This window comes from Hemitrygon akajei, unplaced genomic scaffold (genome assembly GCF_048418815.1).
Source record: "Hemitrygon akajei unplaced genomic scaffold, sHemAka1.3 Scf000057, whole genome shotgun sequence".
Taxonomy (NCBI): domain Eukaryota; kingdom Metazoa; phylum Chordata; class Chondrichthyes; order Myliobatiformes; family Dasyatidae; genus Hemitrygon; species Hemitrygon akajei.
The window spans coordinates 4,808,012-4,822,567 of NW_027331943.1; the positions used below are offsets into that span (position 1 = coordinate 4,808,012).

Sequence of the window (14,556 nt, forward strand, 5' to 3'; positions counted from 1 at the left end):
AGTCTGCACACTCTGATAATATATTAAAGGACAGACGCAGAGAGGGCGAAAAAGCGAAACTATTCGCCATCGCAGTTTTGTCGGACATTTACGCCAACCCTCTTGCCCCCAAGATACTGTGGAGGCATTAGTAGTGATCCTTCGAGAAGCACAATATTTTCGAATAGTATTGGGACTCAGTGTTTGGGACGATGTTGCAGTCCTTTATTAACGATGAAGTTTTGCGGCACTTCGCGGTACACAATAAAATAGGCCAAACTCAGCACGATTTCCTCAAGGAGCAATCTAGCCTGACAAATTGTTTGGAATTCATTGAGGAAATAACAGGCAGAATAAACAAAGGAAAGACACTAAATTTTGCGTACTGGAATTTCAGTACTCGTTGACAAAGCGCAGCGCACACGTCTGATAAACAAAAGATAAACGCCCCTCATAATACAGCAGAGATACAGCCATAGATGGACGAATGGCTGACTGGGTGGAGGCAAACAGTGAGAATAAAGAGGACTTGGCTATCGGTTACTAGTCGGTATTAGGGCTGCACCTTTTCACAGTATATGTCAGTAATCGGGATGACGTAATTTCTGGCTTTGCGGCAAAATCTGAGGAAAATCCAAATATCGGTTGAATGTCGGTGGTCTTGGGAAAGCAGAAAGTGTGCGGAAGAACTTGGACAGATGACGAGACGGGCAATGAAGAGGCAGATGGACTATACGGCAGGGAATTGTACGGAATTGAATTTAGCTCGAAGTAATCGAGATGAAGACTATCCTCTAATCGGGACAAATCGGCAAAGAAGAGGTGTAACAGGAGTTTGGAGACTTAGTGCGGATTCTGTAAAGATTCATTGCCAGTTTGAGACAGCAGTGAGGAAGGTAAATGCAATGTCAGCATTTATTTCGAGAGAAATAGAAAATAAAAACAAATGTGTAATGCTGAGCGTCTGTTAGGTTTCGGTGAGACCGTAGTTGGAATATGGTGAACGGTTTTCGTCCCTTATCTAAACCGGATGTGCCGGCAAAGGTCAGAGTCCAGAGGGTGGTCACGTGATTGATGCCAGGAAGAGAAGAGTTATATATGAGGAATATTTTAGCACCCTGGCCCTTGGTCGCTGGATTGTGGAAGAATGAGACCGGGATCTCATTGAAATCAATCGAATATTATGGATTTGTGGTATTTATTGCCACGGAAAGCCGTGAAGGGCAAGTAATTGGGTACATTTAAAATGGAGGTTGAAGAGGTGGACAGGTAGTAAGGGAGTCAACTGTGTCGAGGAGAAGGCAGGGGAATGGAGTTGAGAGGAGTGATATGTATGACCATAAGACCATAAGACATAGGAGCAGAATTAGGCCATCTGGCCCATCGAGTCTGCTCCGCCGTTCAATCGTGGCTGACCCTTTCTTATTCACTCCTCATGAACTCCAGATCCCAGCCCTCTCCCCGTATCCTTTAATGTCATTACCAGTTAAACACCTATCAATCTCTGCCTTAAATACACCCAACGACCTGGCCTGCATAACTGGATGTGGCAATAAATTTCAGAAATTCACAAGCCTTTGGCTAAGAGATTTCTCGCCATCTCGGTTTTGAAAGGGCGCCCCTCTATCCTGACGCTGTGCCCTTTTGGCCTAGACTCTCCCACCATGGGAATCCCCCTTTCCACATCTACTCTGTCTAGTCCTTCCAATATTCGAATAGTTTCAATGAGATCCCCCTCTCATCCTTCGAAATTCCGGCGAGTACAGTCCCAGAGACATCAATCATCCTTGTGAACGTCCTCTGGACTCTCCCCAATGTTAGCGCATATTTTATAAGATGAGGGACCCAAAACTGTTGACAATACTCAAGGTGAGGCCTCAGCCGTGATGGAATGGCGGAGATCGGTGAGCCGAATGGCCTAACTCTGTTCCTATATCTTGTGGTATCGCGGCCAAATTTGGTGAGAAATTAATGATGAATATTGCTTTTCATGATTCGCATAACAACCCGTCTGGCGTCCCTGTGACTAAATCTGGATGTTTTAAAGTGAAAGTTTTAAATGTGGTTCCCCTCCCCTCCGCGATAAATATCGGGACGACGAGGATGGGATTCGAACCCACGCCTGCAGAGCACAATGGATTAGCAGTCCAACGCCTTATCCTCTCGGCCACCTCGTCTGCTCTTCTCGCTCATGTGTTCCGAACTTCTGAATTTATTCACAGCATTGAAAACTTCTGCTTAATGTCCACACATTTCTGTTCAGATTCTCTGCCGATTGCTTTGCTCGCCGTGCTTACCAGGAATTCATGGAGGTGGATAAGGACAGTTTAGAGAGATTTGTGCCAACCACAGGAAACATTGAAATAGGCATTTTATATTGACACAACAATGGTCGAATGCTCACCTGGGGTGAAATCACTGCAGGCGAGTACTTTTAGTTCGGTCAAGAAATCATTTTACAGGTGGAAACTCCTTGCAGCAGTCAGCATGTTCCCCTTGGCCTTACTCACAGAATACGGCCGTGTGGCCTAATGGATAAGGCGTCTGACTTCGGTGCTTGACTGGTGGAAGTCATTAGAAGATTGCAGGTTCGAGTCCTGCCACGGTCGTTTTGCCAAATTGGCGGATTCGGTTCCATTCTGTCTCTAACTCCCTGCAGCATGGTTATCTCAATTCCTTGTGGGAATTAATCGGAATACTCCACCCTCGGGGAAAACGTAATGCTTCGTGTTCGTTGTACGCAACATATAATATTATGTGTCTAGTCTGTGCAGTATTTCTGCAGACACTTGCATAAACAATTCGCTGGAGCTTCTCAGACGTTCAGGAGGAGCTGCTGCTGGGAAGGTGAAGTTTATTTCACATTCAGCTCCGTCTCCGAGCCAACCTCATCGGCGAGGATTCACCATTCACCACCCAGTACTGACGGTGCATTCTCCTGTGTCCAACACTCCTCCTCTTCTTGGACACAGCACGCTGGTTCTCTGCTTGCTCTGGGATATCTTCATCACTAATTCCCGACTAGACATCAACCGCCTCAACATCAGAAATCCACACTTCTCCTCGAACCTTACCCTCACTGAATGCGCTGCCCTCCCAAATCTCAACCACCATCCCAAACTTACTTCAATCCCGCAGACTAAGTGCTGCTGTTGTAGAGTGACGGACTGACCTCTACCTTGCTGAGACCAGGCGGTAATTCTCGGACGCATCCTCATGCCTACACCTTGAAGAAGCCCGACTCCGGACCATCAGAGAACTGCATCCAGCCTCATCACTGAGATCATCAACTCTGGAGAACCTCCATTCACTGTGGAGAACTCGTGGTTCCATTGCCCTGAACTGCTCGCTCCTACCACCTACTCAAATCACAAACCTGACTGTCCGGGTAAGCCCATTGTTTCTGCCTTCTCCGACCCCACTGATCCTGTGTTCTCGTAGCTCCAGCCCATCCTATGCCCCATAATTCAGTCTCTTCCCACCCGCATTCGTAACACTTCCCGTGCACTCGATCAACTCGCTGACTTTCAATTCCCTCACTATGACCACCTCACTTTTTCAATAGATTTCCAGCCCCCCATCAAGAGGGCCTTAAAACTCTCCACATTTCTCAAGGAAAGATCCAACCAGTTCCGCTCTATCACCACCGTCCTCCGTCTGGCAGAACCGGTCCTCACCTCAACAGTTTCTCCTCCGCTTCCTCCCACTTACTCAAGGTTCAATGGGTCGCCATGGACACTCGCATAGGTCCCAGATATGTCTCCCGTTTCGTTGCCTATGTAAATCAGTCTACCAAACCAATGTACCAGACATTCCCCGGTAACTCACCCCAGCGCTCCCACCGCTACGTCGACCAATGTATTGCTGCCGCTTCCTGCATTCACACTGAGCTCGACAATGTCAACCACTTCGCCTCCAGCTTCCACCCCGCCCTTGAACGTCCCACTCAATGCGACCAAAGCAAAGGGAGGGGAAACCAGAGGTCTACGAGCCAGTCCTCATCGGAGGATCAGTGAGGGTGAGCAACTTTAAAACCCCGGGTGTTCCTATTTCAGAGGGTTTGCCCTGGACCCATCACAAGTGCAAATGCGAAGGAAGCTCGGCGGTGCCTCTAGTTTCTTAGGAGCCTGCGGAGATCGGCAGGACATCTAAACCCTTGACAAATTTATATAGATATGTGATACAGAGTGTATCGACTGACTGTCTCGTGGCTGGGTATGGAGACATCAATGTCATTGAACGTAAGTTCCTACAGAATGTGGTGGGTTCAGCCCAGTACATGCCCGGTAAAGCTCTCCCACCATTGATCACATTTATCTTTGTGAAATTTGCCACCGCTTATTCGGCTGGTGGTGGTCTGATACTTTCTGCTGAAACGTGGAGGGGGAAGGGGAAGGGTTCATAACTTGCACTGCTCGTGCTGATTTATTATTCCCATTAACCCCCATGTTCCCGCCTTCTGCATGGGACCTTTGACGCCCTTACTGATCAGAAAACTATTGACTTTAAATTTATCAAAACCCAATGGCTCCGCCTCCACAGCCGTCAACAGCAATGAGTTCCACAGATTCACCACTCTGATGGAAGAAATTTCTCCTCATCTTTCTTCTAAAGTGAAGTTCTTCAATTCTGAGGTAATACCGTCTGATCCTAGACTCCTCCACTGTGCGAATTATTTCCACCACATCCACTCTCACCGTCTTTCAATATTCTTCAGTTTTCAATGATATACACCCAACATTTATCAAATGCTTCGCACACGTTAATCCTTTAATTTTGGGATCATTTCTGTGTACGTCCCCGGGAGCCTTTCTAATGCCAGTGCATCTTTTCCTAGATAAGGTGCGAGAAACTGCTCATAGTTCCTAAAGTGCTGTTTGACCAAATTAAGCCTCAGCATTTAATATTGTGGTCCACATAAAATTAATGCTAACATCACATACTAGCTGATTTGATGCCTATGGGGACGGCAGCGTGTAGAATTTTGAAGATGTCCATGAAGACGTCACTGCTCTGGCCTGCACACGGCCTCAGCTGTCGGCCTGGGATTTTGACTGGTCTGGCAGCCTTACGGGGACTGGCTCCGTGCAGAGTGGTTCCCATGTTCACCGCTGCTGCAGACGGCGGCTGTTCGGCTGGAAAGTGTTATGTTGCATCCCTCAGAGCTTACATAATACTTCCTTGAGAGATTCGGTAGGGAGGCCACACTGGTACAGTCGCCAGTCACTGGTACAGATTTCCTCGTAGACAACAACGCCCCTATCAGAAAGGTGTTGCTGATGTTTTTCTCTTTCGTCTTGATCCTCCATGCCGTCTTGATACCTAATATGAACCGCAGTTTATCGTGATAGAAGACCTGCATTTATGAATAGACCGCCCCGATGCTGGTGGGGAACGGGTGATACTGTAAAGATTTCCTAGTGCGTCCTTGGCGATCACGGTCGGGGTAGGTTGGGGTGGGGTCTGGGTTTTGATGAACGCATTAGGAAACTGGCAGAGCAGGTATTTGGCCCGCCATTTAATTGTGATGGTGGTTGTCACCCGTCTGTCTCGGAAGGACAATGTGCGATGATCATCATCAGGAGCTTGGGCGGAAGGTATGGAGATCTGGAGCTGCCCTGTCGTCAAGATCCCCCCCCCCTCTCCGCCTCACCAATGAAGTACAAAGGAAACATAATGAAGCAATACGTTTGTCACCAGCTTGGCTGCCGGAGCTGCCGGAAAGGCGTTCTGTGACGTCCAGCCGCCTTAGGAGCTCCATTCCGGATTTGTTGTCTGTGATTACTCCCGTAGCTTTCGTCTCTCCCGAGGCTGCCCACAAGGCAGTGGGGGCTATTTACCCATAGCTAGGGATCTGGTTCATGAGTACCAGGGCGTGTCCACACACCGGTGGGGCTGAGTGCTATGTGCGTAGGGGCCAGATCTCTCTCTGCCCTCTATAGTTCACTTTCCGTGTGTCGCCAGCGAGCAGGCAAGACACGAGGCTTGCTCTTGGAGAGAGAGAGGATTACACGTTCAGCTCTCCTTTTCGCGAGACCGCGAGCCGGCGGTGGAAGCTGAAAGTGAGAGCGACAAACACTACCCGCTAACACTATCACAACAGACGCGTCAGAACAACCATATTGATAACCTGTCTGTGACCCTAATGATATTATACACCTCGTCAATGTAACCCCTCAGCGCCCTATGTAGCAGGGAGAAATCTCTCAGCTTACACAACCTTTCCCCTTATAGTTCAAACCAAGTGTTCCAGGTAACATTCCCATGAAACATTTCTGGTATGCTTTCTAGTCCAATGGCATCCTTCATATGTCTTGTCAACGTTTATAACCTGTTTCAGCAAATATGCTTCCATAAGCTTGGTTCATCCTATTCTAAAACAAAACCAGCACCATGCCATTTACTATGCAATAACTGCCCTGTCTTAGGTTTACAAAGCACAACGTCTTGTCAAGTTAACTTACACCTGCCATTCCTTTTAAGTTGATCTCGCTCTCTTTGTAAATTTAGACAATCCTCTTCATTGTCCACGACACCACCAACATTGATGGCATTTAGAAATTTAGGAACCACATGATTAATTACAAGAGGCGCAGGTACGATCTCCGGAAAGCTGTCTCACATGTGAAGAGGCAATTCCAGGCAAAACTTGAATAACTGAAAGATATTCGACAGCTGTCACTCGGCTTGAATGCCGTCACATCCTACAAGAAATAAACTGAGCGACCAATGTGACAATCAGTTTTCGCCACCAGATGAGCTCAGTGCATTTTATGTTCATTTTCAACGACAAAACATGGAGGCAAATTCCAACGGTTCCCAACGACCCAGTGACTTCAGTCTCTGAGGCCGACGTGAGAACGTCCTTCAGTATGGAGAACATTACACAGTCGCTTTCCTGCAGAAAACATCTGGCCTAGATGAAGCAGATAAGCAGGCAGATTTAAGAATGATGCAGGAAATACAGGATTGTGGGGTGATTTCAGCTTCCCTCATATTGACTGGCACCTCCTGACTGCAAGGGTGATAGATGGGGCTGAATTTGTCACGTGTGTTCAAGAAGAATTCCTGGCATAGTATGTTGGCCGGCCGACGAGAGGGGAGGCGATACTGGATCTAGTTCTGGGTAATGAACCTGGTCAGGTGACAGACCTCTTGGCGGGGGAGCATTTTGGTGAGAGTGACCACAACTCCCTTAGCTTCAGCATATCTATGGAAAGCGATAAAATCAGTCGAAATGGGAAAGTGCTTTACTGGGGAAGGGTTAACTATGAAGGGATGAGGCAGTAACTAGCGAGAGTAAATTGGAATAAGATGTTCACAGGTGAAAGCACAGAAGAAATGTCGAGAAAGTTTAGGGATCACTTGATAGGTTCAGGATAGGTTTGTCCCACTGCAGCAAGGAAAACAGATGATAGGAAAAGAGAAGCGTGGCTGACGAACCCGTCAGGCAACTCGTCAAGAAGAAGAAGGAAGCATTTGTTAGATAAAAGAAGCAGGAAGCAGGAGGGGCTCGTGAGAAATATAGAGTATCCAGGAAGGAGCTAAAGAAAGGACTTCGGAGAGTTCGAAGGGGGCATGAGAAGGCCTTGGCATGTAGGATTAAGGAGTACCCCAAGGCGTTCTATGCGTATGTGAAGAACAGACGGTTGACAAGCATGAAGGCAGGGCCGCTAATGGATAATGAAGGCAAAATGTGTCTGGAGGCGGAGGTGGTTGGGGAGGTCCTAAATGAATACTTTTCTTCAATATCCACAGGCAAAAGGAACTTGATCAGGGTGAGGACGAAATAGAACAGGCCAATGTGCTGGACAATATGGAGATTAAGGAAGAAGAAGTGTTGGATCTTCTGAATACGGTTGATAATTCCCCAGGGCCGGACGTGATATACCCCAGGTTGCTGTGGGAAGTGAGAGAAGAGATCGCTGGAGCAGTAGCTATGATCTTTGAATCCTCTGTGGCTGCAGGGGAGGTGCCGGAGGATCGGAAAATGGCAAATACAGTTCCCTTGTTTAAAAAACGTAATATGGAGAATCCTGGGAATTATAGACCGCTGAGTCTTACGTCGGTGGTCTGCAAACTATTGGAAAGGATTCTTAAAGATAGGGTCTAGGACAGGCATGGGCAAACTACGGCCGGGGGGCCATATGCGGCCCGTTAAGCTTTTTAATCCGGCCCGCAGAACTTGATGAAATTATATTAATAAACCTTGTTAACGTTTTTTCCCCGCAATTCTGGCGTTATTTTTATCAATAAGCCTTACATGTTACATGTCATTTCTGTTAAGTGATGGACATGAGTAGTGCGCAGGTGCACGTACGTTCTCAAAATAAAAAATGCGCTCCAGATCAAATAACGCACTCCCCATACTGGCGCACTGTCACTGTTCTGTCTTTGTGCTGGTCGTTGTTGAGTTTTGGCACAGGGGACAATTGAATAAGAAGGAGCAGGACAAGTAGACCTGCATCTCCTACCGTTTTTGAAATAAAGACAGTCAGGAGGAGAGTGATGATGATAATATCTTGAAGGATAACAGAATTTTCAGTGCTTTAAAATAATAACTGTTACTATTAAAAAAGCTGTATTTTATTCATTTAATTTTCAGTGTTTTAAAAGTCATTTCAATAAATAGCTAAATACCATGGGACTTCAAAGTCAGATATTTTGTTGTAATGCATTTGTTCATTTTCAATTGAAATTAAAGCACATGTTTTCTACATATCCCATGATATTTTATTTTCTCTTATGAGGTGTATTACCAAAACACTCCGTCCATCTGCTCCTGGTCCGGTCCCCCTGTCAAATTTTAGAACCCTTTGTGGCCCACAAGTCAAAAAGTTTGCCGACCCCTGGTCTAGGAACATTTGTTGAAGAACCGTCTACTCAAGGATAGTCAACATGGCTTTGTGAAGCGAAGGTCGTGCCTCACAAGCCTAATTGAGTTTTTTAAAGAGGTAACAAAATTAATTCATGAGAGTATGGCGGTAGATGCGGTCTACATTGATTTTAGCAATACATTTGACAAGGTTCCTCAGGAGAGACTCATACAGAAAGTCAAAAGGCATGGGATCAGTGGATCCTAGCTCTTTCGATAAAATATTGGCTTACTGGAAGAAAGCAGAGGGTAGTAGTGGGGATGAAAGTATTCTGCCTGGAGGTCGGTGACTAATGGAGTGCCGCAAGGATCTATACTGGGACCCTAGCTGTTTGTGATTTTTATAAATGACCTGGATGAAGAGGTGGAAGGATGGGTGAGTAAGTTTGCGGATAACACGACGATTGGAGGAGTTGTGGATGGAGCTGTAGGTTGTCAAAGGTTAGAAGAGGATATAGACAGGATGCAGAGTTGGGCAGAAAAGTGGCAGATGGAGTTCAATCCGGATAAATGTGAGGTGATGCATTTTAGAAGGACAAACCAGAAGGCTGCTTCCAGGGTTAATGGTCGGTTACTTAAGAATGTGGGTGAACAGAGGGACCTTGGGGTTCAAATCTATACATCCCTCAAGGTCGCTGCACAGGTTGATAGGGTAGTTAAGAAGGCCTATGGGATGTATAGACTCCATTAGGCTCCAGTGTTTCCATTCTTCCAGCGCTAGTTTGACCGCCAGTAGTTCCCGATTCCCTATGTAATCGTACTTCCTCCCCATGGTTGCCGGATAGAATCAAGGTCAGGGGCGGCGTGCAGTGGGTCAGCCGAGCCAGCAGTTTTCCGTCCAGGGCCGGGCCTCCAGGACTGCAGTTAGCGGCTCGCGAGGTATTCAAGCCTGGGTGGCTATCTCCTCTTCTAGCAGATTGCCTTCGGCACTGGAATCCACCAACGCGGATAGGGACAGAGACAGAGAGACGTTGGGGCTGGTTGGAGAAGGTGAGATGGACCGTGAGATGGCCCGAGGAACGCGGTAACCGATTCTCTCTCTCAGACGTTCTCGAAGTCGACAATCCAGTCGAATGGCCAGTGAGATTAGAGAGTCTAGACAGTCCCTGTCGTCCCTCGCGGCCAAATCATCCTTTATCTGATCCGAGAGGCCCTGTCAAAACACCTCTCGTTGGGACTCGTCATTCGACCCCGAGTCTGTGGCCAAGGTCTGGAACTCGTTGGAATACCTGGCCACACTACGCGACGCCTGACGAAGAGTAAGCAGCCGTCTTGCGGCGTCCTTACTGGGAATGGATTGTTCGAAAACCTTCCTAATTTCTGCGTAAAAGGAGGAGTAAGAGGAACAAACCTCCGGCGGTTGGCCAAACAAAGGCATTCGCTCGTAGCATCCCCATGATATACGCGATCTTCGATTTATCGGAAGCGTAGATACGTGGCTGCAGCTCGAAAACCAGGGAGCATTGGAGCAGGAAGGCCCGGCACCTGTATAGGCCCCGGCGTCGGGTTCAGGATCGGGCACAGACGGTTCTCGAGAGGATGGGATTGTGGACTCTGAGACCGAAGCCATCCCGAGTGGAGCGGTTTGGGTTGGGAGGCCAAAGCGGAGACCTGGTCGATTCGTTCACTGACGTTCTGCACGTTCATGGTTAGAGTTCGAAGGTTTTCTGTGGTCTCCCGAAGTAGTCGTGGTCGTGGCCGCCCAACAGGTAGTCCTGGCCGGTCAGCGCCTATTGTACGGGATCCATGTCCGCTGGATTCATCGTGGCCAGTTCGTTCTGGTGCAAGGACGTGGAGGTGGAACGAACCCAAATGCTGAACACGGGCGCGGAGGCCGTTCCGGGAGACGCTGCCGTCGTAGCGAGCGCAGCAAGGGTTCCAAGGGGGCTTTTACCCGGAGTCCTGGTCTTGGTCGGTAATTCAGGAAGAAGGCTAGATTTAGAACTGTTAGTCCTAAACACCATGGAGTGAGGTTACTCGTACACGAGTCGACCAACGAACTGGCACCTTCTAGTAGTGGTCACAGTATTCTTATACTACTTTAGTTGATGGAATGCAGGTGTTCGTAATTATTTGAACTTGGGAATTGATTGGGAACTAAACCAGGTTATAAAGGCCCAATTCCTGAGGAACATAGCCAGATGCTAGAAGGGACCATGACAGACCTATCTCATTCCTTAACACTGTCCCTTCTCTAGTTGGTACTTCTATGGGTTGCTGCAATAAACTATCCTGCACACATTTTACAAACTCCAAACCATCGAACCCTTTTACAGTATGGGTTTTCCAGTCTATGTGTGGAAAATTAAAATCTCCCACAATCACAACCTTGTGCTTACTACAAATAACTGCTATCTCCTTACAAATTTGCTCCTCCAATTCTCGCTCCCCATGAGGTGGTCTATAATACACCACTATAAGTGTTACTACACCGTTCCCATTCCTCAATTCCACACAAATAGCCTCCCTGGACGAGCCCTCATATCGATCCTGCTGAAGCACCGCTGTAATATTTTCTTTGACAAGCAATGCAACACCTCCCACTCTTGCCCCTCCGATTCTATCACACCTGAAGCAACGAAATCCAGTAATAATTAGTTGCCATTCACACCCCTCCTTCAAACATGTTTCACTAATAGCTACAACATCATTCCAGGTATCAATCCATGTTCTAAGCTCATTCACCCTGTTTACAATGCTCCTAGCATTAAAGTAAATGCATTTAAGAAATTCTCCATCTCTTACTCTCTGTTTATCCCTAACGGTGCAAACAACTTTGCTATCTTCTTTTTCTTCCTTCTCCCCTTCATCTTCGGTCTGAGCGCTCCCCTTCTCTATCACCTGCCTATCCTCCATCACACACTGTCTGTAATCTTTCTCTATTTGTGAACTAACCTCCTCCCTCTTTGTCTCTTTAATTTGATTCCCAGCCCCCAACCATTCCAGTTTATAGTCTCCCCAGTAGCCTTAGCAAATCACCCCGCCAGGATATTGGTCCCCCTAGGATTCAAGTGTAACCCGTCCTTTTTGCACAGTTCACAACAGCCCCAAAAGAGGTCCCAATGATCCAGAAACTTGAATCGCTGCCCCTTGCTCCAATCCCTCAGCCACGCATTTATCCCCCATCTCATTCCATTCCTACGCTCACTGTCGCGTGCCACATGCAGTAATCCCGAGAATACTACCTTTGCGGTCCTTCTTCTCAACTCCTCTCCTAACTCCCTATATTCTCATTTCAGGACCTCTTCCCTTTTACTACCTATGTCATTGGTACCTGCATGTACCACGACCTCTGGCTCCTCACCCTCTTCAGAATATCCTGGACGCAATCATAAACATCCTGGACCCTGGCACCCGGGAGGCAAACTACCATCCGGATCTCCTGACTGCGTCCGCATAATTGCTTATCTGACACCCTAAATATCGACTTCCCTATTACTACCGCCTTCCTCTTCCTTTCCCTACCCTTCCGAGCCACAGTGACAGACTCTGTGCCGGAGACATGGCCACTGCCGCTTCTCCCAGATAGGCTGCCCCCCCCCCAACAGTACTCAAACAGGACTACTTATAGTCAAGGGGTACAGCCACTGGGGTACTCTCTAGTACCTGACTCTTCCCCTTCCCTGTCCTAACCGTGACCCACTTGTCTGCCTCCCGTGGCCCTGGTGTGACCACCTGCCTGTAACTCCTCTCTATCACCTCCTCACTCTCCCTGACCAGACGAAGGTCATCGAGCTGCATCTCCAGTTCCCTAACTCGGTCCCTGAGGAGCTGCAGCTCGACACATCGGGTGCAGATGTTGCCTTCCAGGAGGCTGGGAGTCTCCAGGACCTCCCATATCCGACACCGAGAACAACAATCTGCTCTCACATTCATAATTCCCCCTTTCCTCAATTTACAGGAAAAATTGAAAACTAAATCCCCCTTGCCTCGCCCGTTTCCGCCTAAGCCCGTTGAGCCAAAGCTCTTAAGCTTCACTCTGCTCCCGGCTTACTCCTCTTCCCGCAAACGACGCCTCCCGCTGTATAAGGCTGTGTTCCTTTTAAATCTGCCGCGCTTCACTGCCCGACGTCACAGGGCTGCGCCGTCCCGCCTCTCCTAACCCCGATGAGTAGAAAAAAGCAAAACGGCTCCCACAGCACTCCCGTTCCGATTCTCAGACTTCCTTCTCCAAATTCGCAGCTGCAGAGTCGACCCTCACATCTGGGACAACCATCTAAACCACGCATGCTCCAGAGGAGGTTCAAACTGACAGCGTCGGCATTTCCCCACCGTGTACTGACATTCTGCTAGCGCCAGGGGGCGCTGCATAGTCAACACGCAGCTTTGAATATCAGAGATGTCGGATGAGAATAAAGACTTTTCTGAAGAATGATTGCCTCCTCTTTCAGAGGGACAAACACTCAATCTGGAAGCAGGTTGGGAAGGGGAATTGGATAGCTTGCCCGAAGAATGACTCAACATCTACGTGAAATAAATGTGAGTTTCTTCAGAAAACACCATGACGGAATCCATAGTTGAATAAATCACAATATGACCGCCCGCGCCATGAGAGATTTTATTTGTTGACAATAGAAATCTTGCCTTCTCTCAAAGCGACCCTTACCACTAATCAACTCTGTTCAGTCCCATTTCTTGCATTCTGCCATTCTGACAATCTTCTATCCATCACAGTATATTTTTGTATTAAGGTCGTTTCATACTGTTTAGAAACCTCAAGAGCGGCACATTGTCAAAGGCCTTCTGAAAATCCAAGTAAACAACATCCACTGACTCTGCTGTATGGAATATTCCTTTTGATTTCCTCAAATAATTCCAACAGATTTATAAAGCTACATATCCCCTTTAGGAAACAACGGTAAAATCCGCCCTATATTATCATTACTCGCCATATACGGGAAATCTCATCATTATTAATGGGGTCCTGCATCTTTCCAACCAGTGAGTTCAGGCTATCCAGCCTATAATTTCCTGTCGATCGCCACCTCTCTTCTCAGAGTGGAGTGGATTGAAATTTGCTACTTCTTATTCTACCGGACTATTCGAAAATCCAGTCATTATTCAAAGTTCACCGCTAATGCCGTCCTCAGCCTCATCTTTCAGAAAACGCAGGCTGTTGTCAGATCCACAGCCCCAGTTTCCCCGGTGCAAATACTTTGCATCTGGCAACAGATGGCGACAGACTGATCAGATATCAATGTGGCAGTGAACCAGATAGAGCATCCTGGTCTCCTCCATCTGGTCCAGCTGATTAGTGCTTCTAACTTCCCGTATTTCAGCCTCTCAAACATCTTCTCCTTAGCAATAGCAACTACACTCACTTCCATCAATAACAGTCGCAACCTTCTTTCATACTGCTGGTGTCATTCACGGTGCAGAATGATGTGAAATATTAGGTTCATCGTTACCACAAAGGAAAGAGGGGTTATATTAACTATTGTATTAATGGCGTGTGGATGAATTGCAGAGTTTGATTAGACGGTGGAATATTAGTGGATGGGTTGAGAGAGAGGCGAAAGGGATTATACTGGGTACAGCATTAAGGGGTGTGTGGGCAGGACATTATGGAATTACACTAGGTGAAGTATACGAGGGTAAGGGGATAAAACGGAATTTGGTATTCTGTCGGTTCGGGTATTAATTCAGGTCTGGTCAGAGGCGGTGACATGGCACAGGGTGAGGTATGAAGGGGTGTACGGGAG

The 14,556-nt window shown here is 47.5% G+C and overlaps 1 long non-coding RNA gene and 2 other non-coding genes across 3 annotated transcripts in view; 1 reads left to right on the top strand and 2 right to left on the bottom strand.

Annotated features, from left to right (window-relative positions):
• The window catches only part of LOC140721496 (uncharacterized), a 1,502,390-nt gene that overhangs the window by 301,562 nt on the left and 1,186,272 nt on the right, over positions 1-14,556 (bottom strand). The window lies entirely within an intron of this gene.
• On the bottom strand, positions 2,075-2,156 carry trnas-gcu (transfer RNA serine (anticodon GCU)). The gene has a single exon. It is a non-coding gene; the product is annotated as a tRNA-Ser (tRNA).
• On the top strand, positions 2,497-2,588 carry trnar-ucg (transfer RNA arginine (anticodon UCG)). The gene is given in 2 exon segments: positions 2,497-2,533; positions 2,553-2,588. It is a non-coding gene; the product is annotated as a tRNA-Arg (tRNA).